Here is a 13987-nt window from a genome sequence, read left to right on the forward strand (position 1 = left end):
TAAATGTAACCATATTGCTACACTTGAAGCAACCTCTCTTCTCTTTTATACTCAGTTGGGACATTACGCTACTTGTATATCAAGACATTGCTTGTATATCAAGTCAAAATTTACACAAAAAAAATTGCTTGTCTAGCAAAACACTTTAAAACCAAGATACTTTCAATCCAAGGTTTTACTGTGTGTGTGTATATATATATATATATATATATATATATATATATATATATATATATATATATAATATAAATATACTGTATATAATATACAATATTGCATTCACTGCATTCAACTATAACTTAGTAACATAGTAAACAACTGTGATAAAGGCCATCAACTTTTTCCAATATTGTTGTAATGATTTTGAGATAGCAGGAAACAAAAGAGGAACACCAGTTTGGCAGCTGTCAATGTTTTCTTCTTGTTCCCTCTGTCAGTGGTTAGAAGACTTCCAGTGGTTTGGAATTACCATAAATATAGCTGGAGATTACATTTTTAAGAGAAGTATCTGTAACGGATCAACCGGCACCCCGACCGGGCACCTCCATTCACGGATGCTCCTAGTGCTTCCCGAGGGCTCCAAGCACTTCACCAGACACCGTAACCGCCTCAGACCCCACGAACCACCGAAGCTTGGTTAGGGTCTCGCCGTCTCCTACCCACCCTGGACCTATGACAAGGCTCCAGGTTCCCGTGAGTGAACCTCTTTCCCCACAGAGGGCAGCAGGAACAAGCCCTACACAAGCTCTACACAAGCTCTTATAAGAGCTTAGTGATTATCCAAGGGAGTATGGAAGACCATAGCAATCCCTTGTAGCATATTACCCCAATAAGAGACAGGACTCTAGATTGAGGGTGAATTAACTCAACTTTATTGAACAAGAAACAGACTTATATACAGTTTTCCCCCACAAGGTTACCGCCCAGGTGGACCTTGTTGAGGACTGGACGTGACATTCACAATCCACTAGAAACAGGGTTTTACACTTCCATACAGTGTACACAAAAATATACAATGCGGGACGATCCCCCCTCCCCCTTAGCATCCAATCCACATGCATGTATATATACATCCCATAATAAGTTTCTCTTAAGGCAGACAGCCAGAACAATGTGAGGGCATTAACATTTAACAATGAGACAGGGGGAATCCACATTCCCTCCCAATCAACAAACAATAGGGAAAACCTGTTTGACGTTGAGGGATATGTAATATACACATTATTTAGGAACTACAGATTTCATGGCAATGGGAATAAATCTTCATATTTCTATATGGAGATATTGCTGACAAATATGACTGTCCCATCTGAAGCAATTCAAACCATTAATTATCTGTTTTTCACTTCCAGTGACGGTGAATACCGTCACTGAATCTAATCCACATTTAAATACAGTATATTTATGCTGTTGGACATCATTACTTGTTTGAAGGAGAATTCCAAAGATTCACCACCCTTATACAATTGAAACCCCTGCCTATGTTGGTGACACTTTTTTCATGTCTAAAGCTGACTATACATGCCTAGATTTATTTTGCTCAGTCTGGGAGCAGATTACCCCATTCACACTAAACAGCACTACAGTATGCTGATCGCCAGCGCCCATGGGTGACAGAATACTCAAACAGTTACTGCAGCTGCTTGGCAACAGTCACTGTTTAGCTGATCATTTTGCATCAGGTTCCCCTAATCTTCAGTTCAAAGCTTGTTAGGCTGGGTTGTCCCGGCAGGACCCACAAGGATCACATTTCGGCCAATTCCAGGGAAAAAAACAAAGCTGTGTATGACCAACTTAAGTGGATATTGCACATTCCACAATGTTACAAGCAATAGTGTTTATTTTACCCACTCATGTTCAGCATTTTATTTTGGTATCCATAATTGGCTTTTTTTTTTTTTTTTTTTAGAGCACACCCTTTCTGTTTTGTCAATTATTTTGGGGAAACCATACCATAGCAAACCATACTATACAATACCATAAACGTTGAGAGGCTTTCCTATCAATGGGCCCAGCATTTTACAGAATGTTCTAAATATGGTTGGACAATTGACTTATTAGTGCAATAATTGTTTTTTATGCATTATTTCATTTTTAATTCTGTGTTTACTTTTGTAAGCCTTTACAGGAATTACCTGCTTCTGGAGAATTTTTTTTTTAGCTACACAACTTTTTTCAGATAGAACCATTTCTTTTCTTTTTTTAATTATTTTTTTCTGTCTGTATCCTAATGACCGTTTTTTACAGATATAGAAAGTGTTAGGAAAGACTTTACAGAAGTTACAGAGACAGGATTAAAGACAAGATATCTTTGATTAAGAGCATCTTTTCAAATGAAAACTGTCTAAGTGTAATTTCCTTTTACATCCTGTTGATATACGTTATGTGTTTAGGAAGTGAAAGGGAATCTGCTTGTAGGCAGATGCAGTCTACTATCTTTCTGCAGTTGGTGCTCAACTGCAGAGGCATTGCAGAGGAAGAGACTGTCAAGAGAAGAGGAACATGGTTCCTCTATGGTTTTCTGGGACAGTGGGGGAGCTATCTGATTTGATAGTGCCACTCCATGTGACTCTGGTGCCCATCTGGAGTCATGCAAAGTCTATTGAAGCCCTAGCTCCTGGGCTTTGTATGCACTTCACATGTGGGTAGTATAGGGACAGGTCACCCATCTGTCAGGGATAGTGAGTAGTGGAAGGGAGAGGTTCTAGATGTGTATGGAAAGGATAGGGACACACCATCCTTCCTGGAAGCCCCTCATTGGACATGGATTGGCCAGGCTGCATTCTGCCCCTCAAAACAAACCCTGTTGACACACCTGACATCTGCTCTGCTACATGTCACTACTACATTCTCTGAGTGTGCCCCGGTTGGATGTCTTCCCCCTGGCTTGCTGTGAATTCCCAAACTTTAACTTTAATACAAGTTCTGTTTTCTGCAACTGGACTCTGCGTGATTACTGCTGCTGCACCACACTGCACCTCCCCACATGCCCAAAGGGACAAAACATGTTCTAAACATTTCCAATTCTATTACAAACTAAAAGAAACCTTTAGAAATACTTTAATTTGTCAATCTGTTCTGCTGTTTACTAGATTCTTAGATAATAATATTTCATAGTTAGGTTTTATAAAAAGCTCACAACTGTGCATTGATAGTGCGCAAACTGCAGGAACACATTCAACTAGTTAAAGTGGAAGGAAAGCCTAATACTTAAATTCTCCCCTGCAATCATTAACCGCTTCCTGACCACCCGCCACCTTTTTTACTGCGGCAGGGTGGATCTCCTGCGCAAACCGACATAGACCTATGTCTGTCACGCGCGGGAAGCTTCCCCGCTGCCCCCACTCGGCAGCAGGGAAGCCGATGCATGGGTTAGGCGGCTTTGATTGCTGCCTGACACCCGCGATCGCTCCCTGCTGAGAGAGAAGAACAGTCAGCTGTTGTAAACACAGCTCACCGTTCTTCTCCCTGGAATGATCATAGAGCCCATGTGATCCTTCTATATAGGATCACATGTCTCTATGGTCATTTCAGAAGCCATGCCCCCCCCCACAGTTAGAATCACTCCCCTAGGCTCACATTTAACCAATTGATCACCCACAGGATTAACCCTTTCCCTGCCAATGGCATTATTACAGTAACAGTTAGTGGCAGTTAGGTGTCCAACCTGTCCGCTGCAATGTCGCAGTCCTGCTAAAAATCGCTGATCGCCACCATTACTAGTAAAAAAATTAATAAATAATAAAAATGACATAAATCTTTTCCTTAGTTTGTAGACACGATAACATTTGTGCAAACAAATCAAAATACACTTATTTTGATTTTTTTTTTACCAAAAAATATGTAGCAAAATACATATTGGCGTAAAATGATGAAAACATTTGTTTTTAATTTTTTTTTATTTTTTTATTGGGAATGTTATATAGCAGAAAGTAAAAAAAATTGTTTTTTTTTCTTCAGAATTTTTCTTCAGAATTGTCGCTATTTTTTTGTAATATATAATGCAAAAAATAAAAATTGCAGAGGTGATCAAATACCACCAAAATAAATCTCTCTTGTGGGGAAAAAAGGACATTCATTTTGTTAGGGTACAGTCTCACACGACCGCACAATTGTCAGTTAAAAAATGCAGTGCCGTATCACAAAAAAACCCTTGTCATTAAGGGGGGAAATCCTCCCAGAAGTGGTTAACATACAATTAATAGAAACAATTTAATTTTTGACAGGAGTTACCCTTTAATGCTCTGGGTAATACAGTTAGATCTGTCTATAAATAATTTGTTATTTATGTTATAATTTACTGTTTTTACAACTCCTGTATTTAAATATAACACTTTGCAATTTCATATTAAATACATAAGCATGTGTTTGTACATAATGTACTATAATAATGTCATATCTTAGTTTTTAACTGTAGTTTAGTTTATCAATACTTTTTTAAAAGAAGACGTAGTGCTAAATATAAAACACTAAGGTTCTTTCTTCTATCTGAGATATGAGACATCAGATTAATCCTTAGGCTTTTGCCATAGATAACTTTGGCTTAGCTTGTTAAGAATATATCACAATACAGGCTATTCTTTAAGTGTGAATGGAAAGGTCATTTTTAATGATACCAATAAAATTTGTTTCATACACCACTAGTGAATGCCTTGTCATATCTACCTTACTCATGCAAAATGCATTTAGAGTGCCATGTTCTGTTTACTGAAAAGCTATATTGAACAAATGGGGTAGAATTAACAAAGGCAAACAGGCTGTTCACTTTGCAAGGAAAGTTGGGCTTTCTAAAAAAAAAAAAAACAAGTATTTAGTGAATGAGGTGCTAACTTCCATCATCCAGATTTGAGCAAGCAATGACGTTTTTTTCCTTGCACATGAATGGCTATTCTTGGCCAAGTAAACTTTTAAAAAGGTTTTATCACTGTTTGGATAATTCCCTTTCAAAACACAAAGTGAGCAACCTTCAGTAAATGATCCCCAATGACTTAACATTTAGTTAAAGTATCATAAAAGAGAGAAAGAAGAAGAAGGACCTGAAGGTTCTAAAATGTTAGAAAACTCAACCCCAAAAGAGGGAGTTAACTCATATATTTCTTCTCAGAGATAGGACTTTAAAGGCTGTGAGGTTGTCACTGATAAAAATATATCATAATAGTTTAAAATAACATCTTTATTAATTTAACAAAAAAGGGTATATATAAAAAAAGGGTTTTACAACCATAGTTCAGGCATGTCTGCCAAATCCATACAATATAGATACAGTACTGATAGGACCTACGCATTTCGCTGAGCGTTGTGCTCGTTCAATAGCTTCTTTAGTGACCACAATTAGTATTCAGAGACTGTTTCTACAGACTTAATCAAAGAAAAAAAACATACAATCATAATTAAAAAAAACTCATGTCCATATAGATAACATATTATTATATTCTTTGCATCAACTTCAATTAGTATTATGCTTACCAATAGTTAAAGAATCAATTGCAAAGTACGCCAGGCACTCTCAGACAACCTTCCATGGCAAAATGTATAGGCAAGAACCCAGTGGCTGGTCCCCCCACAGGAGTAAGTAGGCACGTCCGGGTTACTCGGCTGCTAAAGGCGCCAAAATTAAAAAGTGACTGTATTCAAAAATGCCGTTTTCAGCATTTTGGAATACATTGAAGTGCAGTGGAGGGGTCTGGGGACCCCCGATCCCTCCATAAAGAGTACATGTCACTGCCTATTGCTGTCACAAGGGATGTTTACATTTTTTAAACTGTGCTAAAAAAAAAAAAAAATAAATAGGGAAAAAATATAATTTTTAACCGCCCCTGTCAGCTTGCGCACAAAAGGAAACGTATATGGAAGTCGCACCGCAAATGAAATCGCTTTTTAAACCACACATGTGAGGTATCGCCAGAGCGAGAGCAATAATTAAAAAAAAAAAGAGCTACTCTGTAACTCTAAACTGGTACCCATATCATAATTTTAAAACGTCGCCCATGGAGATTTTTTTTGACAATAGTTTGTCATCATTCCATGGATGTGCGCAATTTTAATCTGTAACATGTTGGGTATCTATTTACTCGGCGTGACATCATCTTTCACAATATACAAAAAAATGGGCCAACTTTACTGATTAGTTATTTTTAAATATAACTAAATGTAAAATGTGAAATGTAATTTTTCAAAAAAAATGGTGTTTGAAAGGCCTCTGCGCAAATACCGCATGACAAAAAATGTTGCAATGACTGCCATTTTATTCTCCAGAGTCTTTGCTAAAAAAATGTTTGGGGGTTCTAAGTAATTTTTTAGCAAAAAATACTGATTTTAACTTGTAAACAACATGTGTCAGAAATGGGCTCGGTCCTTAAGTGGTTAAATAAAAGTATATTTAAAGTCAAAACCTTTTTTTTTGAGTTTTGGACTTCTTTTTGTGTCTTCCCCTCTGTCCAATCAGTGTGCGATTGCACCTCCGGCGGTGGGCCCCTAGTGGCTATTGCACAAAATTACGTACAGGTATGTGATTTCATGCAATAGGGCAGACCTGCCACAGTATATTAGGCTAGGCGATCGGCAAGTGGTTAAGTTGGACATGGTTCTTAAAGCATATGCTTAGTTAAAAATAGAAAACATCAAAATCAGCACAAGGAACATTGCTTATAGTTAGTGTGATGGGCCCCTCATGTTGATTCTTCTCCGTTCAGCAGAAATCTTCCTCTGTTCGACCCTTCCTGCCCCCGCCATCATAATATTTTAGTTCGATGGGCGTTAATATAGCCAAGGAGCGGTCTGGAGCTCTCATCAAGAGAGCTTGGCTATGCTTGACCTTACCTGCTAGATTTATTGAAGCCATACTACAGTTTCCATGAATGAAACAGGATCTCTGAATGGGGGATGAGAAGATGATTAATAGCTTCCACCCCCTCTATTCATACATCTGGTATCATATCTTCCTGGGTCTATGGCTGAACAGTTATGGACATGTAAAAGAGATCTAAAGGATACCTTACTTTTAGATCATGAAAAACATCTGAAAAAGAGAAATTAAGTTATTACTCTCAAGGTAATAAGGCAATCAGATTACTTGCTATACAAATTGAAAATCATCACAAAAGAGAAAATTATATTTGGTTCAATTTCAGTTCAATTTCTGAGGTGGAAAAAATTATATTTGGTTCAATTTCAGTTCAATTTCTGAGGTGGAAATTAAGAAAAAGATACAGTCCTTGTCTCTTAACAAGTCCCCGGTTTAGATGGATTCTCAGCTGAATATTATAAAAATTATTCAGATTAACTTGTTCCTCATATTACATCTATATACACAGTATCAGTGCTGCCTCATTTAGTAATCTCTATGGAAATGTATGAGCTGAGATTTTGCCACAACTGTGCAAGGAAGAGCCTCCAAACGTTAGACCAATTTCCATCCTGAACCATATGCGCTCACCTCCTAGGCTGGACATAAATCGATAGTCAAGGTCAAATACATTTTAAAATAATTTAATAAACTCTAAAATGTGACATTAACAAACAAATGCACTCCCAGTGCCGTGTTCTGCGCAAAGCATAGAAGTAAACCGCCTTCGCACTGCAGGGTCTCCACACCCCCCAGTGGTGGCATCAAATGTGCTGACTTGACTTCTTAATGCCACCACTGGGCCATGTGGAGACCATGATTTTATTTATAGTTTTAGATTTTATTAAATTGTTTTAAAATGTATGGAGAGCACTATTGTTTTTTTTTTCCTTTTGCTTGAGTACAGGTGACATGGAGAGAAGGAGGTCGAACAGAAGCTTCAGTCCATGTGTCTGTGATTGTTACTGAGAACAAGGAGCCAGTTGGAGTATAGCCCTGGATGGGAAAAAGTGTGTTTGACCTTTTTGACTATTGATTAAGGTCCAGCCCAGGAGGTGAGGGCATATGGTTTACTGGGTGTTATGCATGTGACACGTGGGTGATCTGCTGAGAAGGCTGTGATATCTGAAATTCCAATACATATTTAAGGACTTTTTTGTTTCATCTTTTGGGGCTCATTTATTTAAAAGAAACTGTTTTAGTTACACTGCCTAATTATTTGTACAGCATCAAATCTTAGAGGGGTGGAGTGAAAACGCCTAACAGTGCTGGGCAACAACTAAGGATTCATAGGTTTGTGAGCACATTAATTTGCTTGGGATGTACAGTATCAGGGGCGGCCTGTGCGTTGGGGGCGAAGGGGCGCGGCCCCCCCTATCTACATGTGGGGCGCCGGACGCATGGAGTTCAATTGGTTTTTTTTCTAAGTCACCTGATCAGAGCCAGAGGCTCTAATAGGCTTCAGAAGAGGGTGGACCCGGGGGGACAGAGCAGTGCACCCCGAGCCCACCCATTGTGTGACAATAGCGAATGAAAATTTGTTATTGTCACACGGATCCTCCTCCTGGCCAATCAGAAAATGGGTCAGAGACCCGCTTCCTGATTGGCCGAAAGGTAAAACCATGCCATTGGCCGAGGAGGAGGCGGGAGGACTCGAGGAGACACCGCTGCAGGTAAGTGCACTGGTCTGGGGGGGGGGGGGCACGGCACGCTGGTCACTCTGCATTTAAAGGGGGCACGCTGGTCTCTCTGCATTGAAAGGGGGCACACTGATCTCTCTGCATTGAATGGGGGACACACTGATCTCTCTGTATTGAATGGGGGCACACTGATCTCTCTGCATTGAATGGGGGCACACTGATCTCTCTGCATTGAATGGGGGCACACTGATCTCTCTGCATTGAAAGGGGGCACACTGATCTCTCTGCACTGAAAGGGGGCATGCTGGTCATTCTGCATTGAAAGGGGGCACGCTGGACACTCTGCATTGAAAGGGGGCATGCTGGACACTCTGCATTGAAAGGGGGCATGCTGGTCATTCTGCATTGAAAGGCGGCAAACTGGTCATTCTGCATTGAAAGGGGGCATGCTGATCTCTCTGCATTGAAAGGGGGCATGCTGGTCATTCTGCATTGAAAGGGGGCATATTGGACACTCTGCATTGAAAGGGGGCATGCTGGACACTCTGCATTGAAAGGGGCACGCAGGTCATTCTGCATTGAAAGGGGGCACACTGGTCATTCTGCATTGAAAGGGGGCATGCTGGTCATTCTGCATTGAAAGGGGGCATGCTGGTCATTCTGCATTGAAAGGGGGCATGCTGGACACTCTGCATTGAAAGGGGGCATGCTGGACACTCTGCACTGAAAGGGGGCAAACTGGTCATTCTGCATTGAAAGGGGGAACACTGGTCATTCTGCATTGAAGGGGGGCACGCTGGTCATTCTGCATTGAAAGGGGGCACGCTGGTCATTCTGCATTGAAAAGGGTCACGCTGGTCATTCTGCATTGAAAGGGGGCACGCTGGTCATTCTGCATTGAAAGGGGGCACACTGGTCACTCTGCATTGAAAGGGGGCACGCTGGTCTCTCTGCATTGAAAGGGGGCACACGGATCTCTCTGCATTGAATGGGGGACACACTGATCTCTCTGCATTGAATGGGGGCACACTGATCTCTCTGCATTGAAAGGGGGCACACTGATCTCTCTGCATTGAAAGGGGCACACTGATATCTATGCATTGAATGGGGGCACGATGATCTCTCTGCATTGAAAGGGGGCATGCTGGTCATTCTGCATTGAAAGGGGGCACACTGGACACTCTGCATTGAAATGGGGGCATGCTGGGCACTCTGCATTGAAAGGGGGCATGCTGGGCACTCTGCATTGAAAGGGGGCACGCTGGTCACTCTGCATTGAAAGGGGGCAAACTGGTCATTCTGCATTGAAAGGGGGCACGCTGGTCATTCTGCATTGAAAGGGGGCACGCTGGTCTCTCTGCATTGAATGGGGGCACGATGATCTCTCTGCATTGAATGGGTCAGGATGATCTCTCTGCATTGAAAGGAGGCATGCTGGTCATTCTGCATTGAAAGGGGGCATGCAGGTCATTCTGCATTGAAAGGGGGCACGCTGGTCTCTCTGCATTGAATGGGGGCACGATGATCTCTCTGCATGAAAAGGGGGCATGCTGGTCATTCTGCATTGAAAGGGGGCATGGTGGTCATTCTGCATTGAAAGGGGGCATGGTGGTCATTCTGCATTGAAAGGGGGCACGCTGGTCATTCTGCATTGAAAGGGGGCATGCTGGTCTCTCTGCATTGAATGGGGGCATGATGATCTCTCTGCATTGAAAGGGGCATGCTGGTCATTCTGCATTGAAAGGGGGGCATGCTGGTCATTCTGCATAGAAAGGGGGACCCACTGGTCTTTCTGCATTCAATGGGGACACAATGATCTCTCTGCATTGAATGGGGGCACGATAATCTCTCTGCATTGAATGGGGGTATGATAATCTCTCTGCATTGAAAGGGGGCATGGTGGTCATTCTGCATTGAAATTGGGGCACACTGGTCTTTCTGCATTGAAAGGGGCCACGCTGGTGATTTTGCATTGAAAAGGGGGCATGCTGGTCACTCTGCATTGAAAGGGGGCACGCTGGTCATTCTGCATTGAAAAGGGGCACGCTAGTCATTCTGAATTGAAAGGGGGCACGCTGGTCATTCTGCATTGAAAGGGGGCACGCTGGTCATTCTGCATTGAAAGGGGGCATGCTGGTCATTCTGCATTGAAAGGGGGCACGCTGGTCATTCTGCAATGAAAGGGGGCACGCTGGTCTCTCTGCATTGAATGGGGGCACGATGATCTCTCTGCATTGAATGGGTCAGGATGATCTCTCTGCATTGAAAGGAGGCATGCTGGTCATTCTGCATTGAAAGGGGGCATGCAGGTCATTCTGCATTGAAAGGGGGCACGCTGGTCTCTCTGCATTGAATGGGGGCACGATGATCTCTCTGCATGAAAAGGGGGCATGCTGGTCATTCTGCATTGAAAGGGGACATGCTGGTCATTCTGCATTGAAAGGGGGCACTCTGGTCATTCTGCATTGAAAGGGGTCACGCTGGTCTCTCTGCATTGAAAGGGGGCACGATGATCTTTCGGCATTGAATGGGGGCACGATGATCTCTCTGCATTGAATGGTGACATGATGATCTCTCTGCATTGAAAGGGGGCATGCTGGTCATTCTGCATTGAAAGGGGGCATGCTGGTCATTCTGCATTGAAAGGGGGCACGCTGGTCTCTCTGCATTGAAAGGGGGCACACTGATCACTCTGCATTGAAAGGGGGCACACGGATCTCTCTGTATTGAATGGGGGACACACTGATCTCTCTGCATTGAATGGGGGCACACTGATCTCTCTGCATTGAAAGGGGGCACACTGATCTCTCTGCATTGAAAGGGGGCACACTGATCTCTCTGCACTGAAAGGGGCACACTGATATCTATGCATTGAATGGGGGAACGATGATCTCTCTGCATTGAAAGGGGGCACGCTGGACACTCTGCATTGAAAGGGGGCACGCTGGACACTCTGCATTGAAAGGGGGCATTCTGGACACTCTGCATTGAAAGGGGGCACTCTGGTCATTCTGCATTGAAAGGGGGTGAACTGGTCATTCTGCATTGAAAGGGGGCACGCTGGTCATTCTGCATTGAAAAGGGTCACACTGGTCATTCTGCATTGAAAAGGGTCACGCTGGTCATTCTGCATGGAAAGGGGGCATGCTGGTCATTCTGCATTGAAAGGGGGCACACTGGTCACTCTGCATTGAAAGGGAGCACGCTGGTCACTCTGCATTGAAAGGGGGCAAGCTGGGCATTCTGCATTGAAAGGGGGCACGCTGGACACTCTTCATTGAAAGGGGGCACGCTGGTCATTCTGCATTTAAAGGGGGCATGCTGGTCTCTCTGCATTGAAAGGGGGCATGCTGGTCTGTCTGCATTGAAAGGGGGCATGCTGGACATTCTGCATTGAAAGGGGGCATGCTGGTCATTCTGCACTGAAAGGGGAGCACACTAGTCATTCTGCATTGAAAGGGGGCACGCTGGTCTTTCTGCATTGAAAGGGGGCACGCTGGTCTTTTTTTGCATTGAAAGGGGGCACGCTGGTCATTCTGCATTGAAAGGGGGCACGCTGGTCTCTCTGCATTGAATGGGGGCACAATGATCTGTCTGCATTGAAAGGGGGCATGCTGCTCATTCTGCATTGAAAGGGGCACGCTGGTCATTCTGCATTGAAAGGGGGCATGCTGGTGATTCTGCATTGAAAGGGGGAATGCTGGTCATTCTGCATTGAAAGGGGGGCACACTGGTCTTTTTGCATTGAATGGGGACACAATGATCTCTCTGCATTGAATGGGGGCACAATAATCTCTCTGCATTGAATGGGGGCACAATAATCTATCTGCATTGAAAGGGGGCATGGTGGTCATTCTGCATTGAAATTGGAGCACACTGGTCTTTCTGCATTGAAAGGGGCCACGCTGGTCATTTTGCATTGAAAAGGGGGAACGCTGGTCATTCTGCATTGAAAGGGGGCACGCTGTTCATTCCGCATTGAAAGGGGGCACACTGGTCATTCTGCATTGAAAGGGGGCACGCTGGTCATTCTGCATTGAAAGGGGGCACGCTGGTCATTCTGCATTGAAAGGGGGCACACTGGTCATTCTGAATTGAAAGGGGGCACACTATACCTTGATTACTGAAGGCCCCTTTCACACTTTTCTGACCTCAAAGTCACGCAATTTTTATAGCATTTTTTGGCAATGCCTATTACATTTTTCTGTTTGGGCCCCCCCCCCCCAAAAAAAAAAAAGGGGTGGTAGGGGTAGGGCAGGAGCACTAGGCCGGAGCCAAAGTGGGAAGTTTCAGAAGGTGTGATCGATTACGTGAGAGGACGCACCAGACTTGGTCATTCTGCATTGAAAGGGGACACGCTGGTCTCTCTGCATTGAATGGGGGCACAATGATCTCTCTGCATTAAAAGGGGGCATGCTGGTCATTCTGCATTGAAAGGGGGCACGCTGGTCTGTCTGCATTGAAAGGGGGCACGATGATCTCTCTGCATTGAATGGTGACACGATGACCTCTCTGCATTGAAAGGGGGCATTCTGGTCATTCTGCATTGAAAGGGGGCACGCTGGTCTCTCTGCATTGAAAAGGGGCACACTGGTCACTCTGCATTGAAGGGGGTACACTATACCTTGATTACTGAAGGCCCCTTTCACACTTTTCTGACCTCAAAGTCACGCAATTTTTATAGCGTTTTTTGGCAATGCCTATTACATTTTTCTGTTTGCGCCCCCCCCCCCCAAAAAAAAATTTTGAGCACCAGCCGTCACTGTACAGTATGCACATTAGGTTTATATGTCACAGATAGTTTATATGGTATTTTTTATTAACCGCTTGCCGACCGCCGCAAGTAAATTTACTGCGGCGGTCAGCCCCTGCCAGGCAGAGTGACGTTAATTAACGTCACTAGCCTGGGAGGGTCTGGGGAGCGAGCGCGCGCCGCCGGAGGCGTGCTCCCGCTCCCGCGCGGTCACGGACCCCCCCGCACGTGTGACCGGCGGACCCGATGTCCGCCGCTCGCTCGGCGATCGTCGGGGGAGAGGGAGAAAGTCAGGCAGCTTGTGTAAACAAGCTGCCTGTCATTCTCCTCGGTGTTAAAACACTGATCAGACAGATCTACTATGTAGATCCGTTGATCAGTGTCCTTTCACCTCAAGCCACAGCCAATCACAGTAGAAAGCACGCCCCTAGGGACACACACAGCCCCTCCCTCCCAAATAAAGTTAACCCCTTCACTACCAGTGTATTTTTACAGTAACAGTGCATATATATAGCACTGATTACTAGGGTTGAGCGGACACCTAGATGTCCGTGTTCGACGGGTTCGGCCGAACTTTAAAAAAAAGTCCGGGTCCGTGTCCCGGACTTTTACCGAACTTTTCCCGGACACCGAACCCCATTGAAGTCAATGGGGACCCGAACTTTAAGGCACTAAAATGGCTCTAAAACACCAAAGGAAAGGGCTAGAGTGCTGCAAATGGCAGCAAAACGTAATTAAGAGCATGGCAAG

This window comes from Pelophylax lessonae, assembly GCF_965119305.1.
Source record: "Pelophylax lessonae genome assembly, chromosome: 5".
Classification (NCBI taxonomy): Eukaryota; Metazoa; Chordata; class Amphibia; order Anura; family Ranidae; genus Pelophylax; species Pelophylax lessonae.